Source organism: Pogoniulus pusillus, chromosome Z (genome assembly GCF_015220805.1).
Source record: "Pogoniulus pusillus isolate bPogPus1 chromosome Z, bPogPus1.pri, whole genome shotgun sequence".
Classification (NCBI taxonomy): Eukaryota; Metazoa; Chordata; class Aves; order Piciformes; family Lybiidae; genus Pogoniulus; species Pogoniulus pusillus.
Genome location: NC_087309.1, coordinates 49,738,849 through 49,744,848, shown reverse-complemented (window position 1 = coordinate 49,744,848; position 6,000 = coordinate 49,738,849).

The window sequence follows — 6,000 nt, the reverse complement described above, 5'->3', positions numbered from 1 at the left end:
ACCCTAGGAACTATACCAACCCATCAGCCTGACATCTATGCCTGGAAAGATTGTGGAACAAATCCTCCTAGATGTCATGCACATGGAGGACAGGGAGGTGATTCAAGACAGCCAGCCTGGCTTTACTAGGAGCAAATCCTGCCTGACCAAGATAGTGGCATTCTATGACAAAGTGACTGTGCCAGTAGATAAGGGACAACCCGTGGGTGTGTTCTGACTGGACTTCTGCAAGGTCTCTGATGTGGTCCCCCACAACATCCTACTTGCCAAGCTAGAGAGATATAGATTTGATGGGTGGACTGTTCAGTGGGTAAGGAATTGGCTGGACAGTTGCATCCAGAGGGCAGTGGTTAATAGGTAAATGTGCAGATGAAGAGCAGTGACAAGTGGTGTCCCTCAGGGGTCCAATACTGGGACCTGTGTGTTTAATGTTTTTATCAATGATATAGACAGTGAAATTGAGTGCACCATCAGCAAGTTTCCAGATGACATCAAGCTGAGTGGTGCTGTTGATATTCCAGAGGGACATGACGCTATTCAGAGGGAACTGGACAAGCTGGAGAGGTAGGGCCAGGTCAATCACACAAAGTTCAATAACAGCAAGCGCAGGGTCCTGCACCGGGGCCAGAACTATTCTCACTGTATTCTCACAATACAGACTAGGGGATGAAGTGATAGAAAGCAACCCTGAGGAAAAGGACTTGGGGGTGCTAACAGATGAGAAGCTGGACATGAGCAGTGTGCATTTGCAGCCCAGAAGGCAAATCACATCCTGGACTGCATAAAAAGATGTTCAGCCAGTAGATCCAGATAGGAAATTTCACCATTGCATCCAACTCTGGAGCCTACAATACAGGAAGGACATGAATCTGATGGAGCAGGTCCAGAGGAGGGCCATGAAAATGATCAGGAGGTTGGAGCACCTGTGCTGTGAAGACAGGCTGAGGGAGCTGGGGTTGTTTGGCCTGGAGAAGAGAAGGCTCCAGGGAGATCTAATAACAACCTTCCAGTACCTGAAGGGGGCCTAAAAGAAGGATGGAGAGAGACTGTTTACAAAAGCCTGTGGTGACAGGACAAGGGGCAATGGCTTCAAACTAGATAAGAGTAGATTTAGATTGGACGTTAGGAACAAGTTGTTTAACATGAGAGTAGTAGAACATTGAAAATGGTTGCCAAGGGAGGTGGTTGGGACCCCACCCCTGGAGATACTCAAAATGAGGCTCAAGAGGGCTCTGGTAAACCTGATCTAGTTGAGGATGCTCCTGCTGACTGCAAAGGAGGTTGCTCTAGATGACCTTCAGAGGTCCCTTCCAACCCAAACCTTCCTATGATTCTATGAATTACTTAATTTTTAAGAAAAAATACCCCTCTTTCCTAATTTACTTTATGAAGAGGCACAACTTTAACAAACATTGCATTTACATTTCTTCTTCAGAGGAAGCCTAACCTGTACACTGAAATCTGTCATTCTTCATATCCCTAACTTTCATCTTCTGGAAATGCACCTCAAGTATTGAGTGGGTGGATTTTTTTAGTCCTGCCAAGATGTCTCTTTCCTTTTAAGGATCTGATTAACAACCTATTATGAATGTCAAAGGGCAAATTCAAAGGAAGAGTTTTTTTCATTAATAGAATCAAAAGCATTTTTCTGTATTAGTCCCTGTGCAATAATTCTCTCTCATCTCAAAATATGCTGCACGTGAGGAGTAATTTGAAATTTGCAGACCATTCTTCTGTGCCCACCCCCACTGCTTGCCCAGTTTCCTCCACTGTGTTTGCTGCACACCTTTCCAAGTACCCAGATAAGATGTAAAAGATTTTTCAAAGTCAGAAGACTTTGGATGTGCTTTGCTAAACTCTATGCACAATTCCCATGAAAACATAAACTTCTGAAAAGAATACAAACTCCACATTACATATGCCATCAGCAATAGAACATCATCTGATTTTTTCATTGTTCTTCACAAAAGTAAGGTTTGCAAATATTCCTGAAAGCTTATGTTCCTAGGGATTCTTTTATAAAGGGAAGACATATAATATAAGATACACATTCTGGTTTATGTTACTACGTGTGATAGGCCTCTGTTTCCAGTTCTGTCATTGCTCTAACATAGAATCATAGAATGGTTTAGGTGGGAAGAGATCTCAAAGATCATCTAGTTCCAAACCCCTGCCATAGGCAGGGGCATTTCCCACTAGAACAGGTCACTCAAGGCATCATCCAACCTGGCTTTGAACACCTCCAGGGAGGGAGCATCCAAAAGCTCCCTGGGCAACCTGTTCCAGTGTTTCACCACCCTCAGTGTAAAGAACTTCTAACATCTAGTTTGAATCTCCCCTCTGCCAGTTTAAACCCATTCCCCTTGTTCTGTCATTACGAGACCGTGTAAATAGTCCCTCCCCAGCCTTCCTGTAGTCCACTTCAGATACTGGAAGGGTACTACAAGGTCTCCTCAAAACCTTCTCTTCTCCAGGCTGAAGAGCCCCAACTCTTGTAGCCTGTCCTCATAGCAAAGGTGCTCCAGCCCTCTGATCACCTTCATGGCCCTCCTCTGGACTCACTCCAACATTTCAATGTCCTTCTTGTGTTGAGGGCTCCAGAACTGTACACAGGTGTGGTCTGATGAGAGCAGAGTAAAGGGGGAGAATCCCCTCCCTTGCCCTGCCAGCCACACTCCTCTTGATGCATCCCAGGATGCAGTTGGCTGTTTGGGCTGGACGCACACACTGCCAGCTCATTTTCAGCTTTTCATCAACTAAGATCCCCAAGTATTTTTCCCCAGGGCTGCTCTCCAGCCATTTGCCACTCAGCCTGTGTTTGTGCTTGGGATTGTGCCCACACAGATGCAGGACCTTACGCTTGGCCTTGTTGAAGTTCATGAGGTTGGCTAAGGCCCACCTCTCCAGCCTGTCCTGGTCCCTCTGGATAGCATCACTTCTCTCTAGCAAGTCAACTGTGCCACACAGCTTGGTGTCATCTGCAGCATGTTATCAGGAATAACATTTGAGCAGACAAAACCAGGAAAAAATCCTGTGTGACATTTAAAAAAGATAGTCCTACACAAAATGAGAAATCTGGTTACCCAACTTACAGCTGCTGTCATCTTTGCTCCTTCTAATTACTCACATTTCTGGGAATCAGTTCTTTTTTCTTCTTTATATAAAAAGCAGACATCAACACATAAGAATCATGTCTATACAAATTAAACCACAATCTGCCTTATTTTCCTTAAACACTCTATCTTTGCTATTTAATGTTTAAATTACAGAGATACGAATCCTTCTGTCAGCTTCACTTCATATTTGCTACTGCACTCTTCAGAGCATCTGCACTATGTCACATTTCCTCAGCAGTGTGGTAACCTGTAAGATTAATTTTACCAGCTGATCTTTAGATGTAATCTTGGATTTTTTTCTTTTTATCTGACACTAGCTTCAGTGGCTGCATTAAATGTCCCTGTCGTATAGAGCTGTGGTTGGTTCTGCGTTTGTGGTTGTGCATTGTCACAATGCCTTGGAGTATAAGTTTGAGTCAGCTCAGGCAGGAGGGAACTTTACCAACACTGATGCTTACTTAAATGGTAGAGGTTTCTTGGACATTGAGACTCCTAATGTTCTAACAACTGCATATGCAGATATTCACTTAGAATCATAAAATAGAATCATGGAACCATAGAATCAACCAGGTTGGAAGAGATCTCCAAGACCATCCAGTCCAACCTAGCACCCAGCCCTAGCCAGTCAACTAGACCATGGCACTAAGTGCCCCATCCAGTCTTTTCTTGAACACCTCCAGCAACGATGACTCCACCACCTTTCTGGGCAGCCCATTCCAATGGCAAATCACTCTCTCTGGGAAGAACTTCCTCCTAATATCCAGCCTATACCTCCCCCGGCACAACTTGAGACTGTGTCCCCTTGTTCTCTTGCTGGTTGTCTGACAGAAGAGACCAACCCCCACCTGGCTACAACCTCCCTTCAGGTAGTTGTAGACAGCAATGAGGAGAGGCTGAGGGAGCTGGGGGTATACAGCCTGGAGAAGAGGCAGCTCAGGGGAGACCTCATTGCTGTCTACAACTACCTAAAGGGAGATTGTAGCCACCTGGGGGTTGGTCTCTTCTGTCAGGCAACCAGGAATAGAACAAGGGGACACAGTCTCAATTTGTGCTGGGGGAAGTATAGGCTGGATGTTAGGAGGAAGTTCTTGCCAGAGAGAGTGATTGGCATTGGAATGGGCTGCCCAGGGTGGAGGTGGAGTCACCATCACTGGAGGTGTTGAAGAAAAGACTGGATGAGGCACTTGGTGCCATGGTCTAGTTGATTGGACAGGGCTGGGTGCTAGGTTGGACTGGATGATCTTGGAGGTCTCTTTCAACCTGGTTGATTCTATGATAAATAGCTACTTGCATCTGCGCATCAGAATCAGCAGAGTCCACCTCTAAAGAATGGCCTCTGAGCTGTTTTATGCAATGTGCTTGTTTGAAGCTAGCTAGAATGTTTTGGTGAGAAGAATTAGATTATAGGCTGTGAAAAAGAAACAACGGTGATGTCTACTTCACTCATAGGTTTGCTGAGATGTATAAGAACAAGAACATATACATAGATAACAGAGTCACTCTCTGTGTCTCTGGGGCTGAACTTGTCTCTCTAACCTAACCTGCCCTCTGTGTTACTAATCCTTCTGTTTCCTAACCCCCCAGCCGACCCTCCAGACTACCTTGAGCATAAGGCAAAGTCTTGGGTAAGGTAGAGGTGTGGGAGAAAGGTGGAAGGCTGGTTGAGAGCCCCTCCAGGGGACTCAGGTTTCTGGGAGGGGAGTTGTGTTTCTGTATTACATTTAACTTGTATACTTCTGTATATATTGTGACTATCTGCTTGTCTATTGTGCTAAGCTGTAAATATAAAGCTTCATTCAATTTCCAGATTGACTGAGTCTAGTCTGGGTGATTTTCCAAAGTGGGCAGGGGACGGGTAAAACTCAAACCATCACATGCAGAAATCCCACATCAGTTCTACTAAACTGTGTACAACTGCATCAAAATGAAAAAAAAAAAAAAAATTCCCCACACCTTTTGTTCTCAATCTTCTTTCCTTGTCTTACTTGTTGGACAAAAGAACTGGCATTTGAGGACCACAGTTCTGAATCATTCCTTACATATATATAGATTCCTTCAGTAATAGTTTTTGAGGTCCTAGAATTGCAATGTAATTGCTTTCTAATTGTAACCTAATTGCTTAATAATTACAACTTAATAATCACTCAATTAAGAAAGTACAAATGATTAAAAATCAATGCAAAACAAAATAATCAAAATGAAGACAACTCTTAGTTTTCACCTATTTACACACAGTTTTAAATTGGAAAGTATAAAAGAGATACTGGAGTTATTTTCCAGGATCATTTGAATGGAAGGGATCATGCCACAAGTCCTGCTACTGTCTAGACCTCCCACTGAAGTTCACAGGTGTACAGATCTGAGAGGTACATATTTGAAGGGTACAGATAAGAGATGAGCTTGGGGAGGCATAAATAAAGGGCTGCAGAAGCCATGCATCTATGTTGTGGCATAGCAAGAGAGTGGAAAGAGGAGACAAATGAGTCTGGAATATGCTTACTGCCTGAACTAGCTCTTTCTTCCTCTGAACTGCTCTTCCCCCCTCTCTTGAATTGGTTCAGGAACATATGCAGGCAGCACAGATTCCTAGTGCAGCATAGCTTCCTTCCACAGCTGCTTAAAGATCCCAAGTAACATGTGCTCATTTTGCTGTATCTTCCCTCGTGACTGCAGCTTAGTACTCATTGTTCCCACAGTAGGTTAGCCACCTTCTTAAAGACAATATTCATGGCAGCATGTGGCTTCATCCACAGGAGGCTTGACATATTAGAGAGAAGTGGCAAAATTTCTACTTTTCTCAGATAGATGGATACCTACATCTTCATCCAGTAGGAACAACTCCTTTTACATGATTACATCCTGCTGTCTTAGCCAGAGCTAATGA